Source organism: Cupressus sempervirens, chromosome 8, assembly GCF_028749045.1.
Source record: "Cupressus sempervirens isolate cs-2001-9-10 chromosome 8, ASM2874904v1, whole genome shotgun sequence".
NCBI lineage: Eukaryota > Viridiplantae > Streptophyta > Pinopsida > Cupressales > Cupressaceae > Cupressus > Cupressus sempervirens.
In genome coordinates this window covers 807,495,221-807,497,123 of record NC_143125.1, presented here as the reverse complement: position 1 = coordinate 807,497,123, position 1,903 = coordinate 807,495,221, and positions in this window count along the sequence as shown.

Here is a 1,903-nt window from a genome sequence, read left to right as displayed (position 1 = left end):
ATCAATACAAATTATGAGCTGTCCTCGTATCAGTTCTTTTTGAATTTTGTCTCCTTTAGGTTACTTAGTTATCTTGGTGTTGTATGAGTAAAAAACTTGTGCAATGGAATGCAATTCTTTAGGTTGTATATATGTTCACCATTGCTATTAGTTCAATGAATTGAGTAAATGCTTTGATGAATTGGATAAGGTTGATGTAGTAATGAGAAGGATATTTTGAATTATGGATTCTAGTAAGAATTGCTGACAATATTTTGTGTAATGCAACAAATTAGATCTATAGATTTGTAGTAGACTCTAAACCCTATTGGATTAGGCACTAGTCAAATTGATTTAGCTGAAAGATAAATAGATCATAAATGGGTATCAAATGCAAAATTTCAATCAATTTTACTTTTATTTACTGAAGATCTTTAAATTTGGTCAATACTTGTTTGCATGAAATATTCTAGCCATAAGTAGACACTATTGTGAAGAATACTTGTAGATCTATAGAAGACTTTATGACCAAATATGTTATAGGGGATGTATTCTGTTTAAAAAGTCACAATTAGCTATGTGCCTATGAATTGAGGATGAAAATAAGAATGAAACTAAGATAGTTTGCATACAACAATAGTTAGATTGAGTCATCCCTTAGGTATACCCACCTTGGTTTTGCAGAGCCTAAAGAGAACAAAACCATTCCTGGTTTTGTTAATTGTAATTGTGCATTTTCCCAAGAGAAAGGTGGTGACTTAGTCAAGGTTTTGAGGCTAGTGCTTATTTAGTATATAGTGAAATGGCTGACAAAAGAAAAAACACAAGAGCATATGCAAGAGCTCATCCTGATGAACCAATGTATATTGATTTGCCTAAAGGTGGTAGGAAGAACCTAAATAAGAAAAGGACAGATCCAAATCCCACTTAGAAACCTAGAGGTATTGTATCTGTCAATTCCCAGTATCAACTAGTGATAGAGAGAGTCTTTTTCACTCAACTTTGAATTAGAAACCATAAGACTCTTAGGAGGGATATTTACTACCCTAGTACCAGATAAAAGAGAATATCAAGATAAAGATATGTCATCGGTAGGAAATATATCTCCTAGACCAGATCTCATAGCTGAAATGCATTGTAGGTTAGGATTCAAGAATTCTTTTGGAGATCCCTCTAATCCTAAAATAGTCTGATATAAAGAGCCAAATCTTATAGATTTGGATGACCCTGTTGATTTAGAAGCTACTTTTGTAGATCCTATAGAGGTATAGTTAGAGATAGGATTTTTAAAGAAGTGGGTTGCTAAAGAAGAAGCTAAGCATGTTTTCCTTGAAAAAGAAAAGGGGCAAGCCACACTGGATGCTATAATAGAAAGAGATGCTCTATTGAGATAGATGGCTGCCTTGAAAGGATAGAAAAAAAAGTTAGAAGAGAGTACCACAACTCTCCACACTGATGTATTTGGAGACATAGACAATCTAAGAGCTAAAGTTCAAGAACAAGAAAAAAAACCTGAATAAAAAGCAAGAACCAGTTATTGCTCAAGTCCAAGATTATAAACCTATCCAAGTAAATCCTATAGAACCCATTGTGAAAGTTGCAGACAAAGGAAAGGGTAAAGCTATAGGAGTCCAAATAAATGAACTTCAAGCTCAACCAAGAAAACCCACAAAGCCTTCTATGTCAAAATTAGATCTAGATCTAGAGAAGGCTAGAAAGAAGAAGGAAGATCTTGCAAAAGAACTTGAAAAGGTGGAGAATGAAGCTCAAGTTGTAGAAACTAGGAGAAAATTTTAGTTTATTAAGTCTAATTCAGCCTTACCCTCATGGCCAAATTTACCCACCCCAGCTTTAGTTTCTGTACCTCCTTGTGGACCAATAGTTTTAGTTCAAGGAGTATCTTAGTCTGCTCTTGCCTCATCAT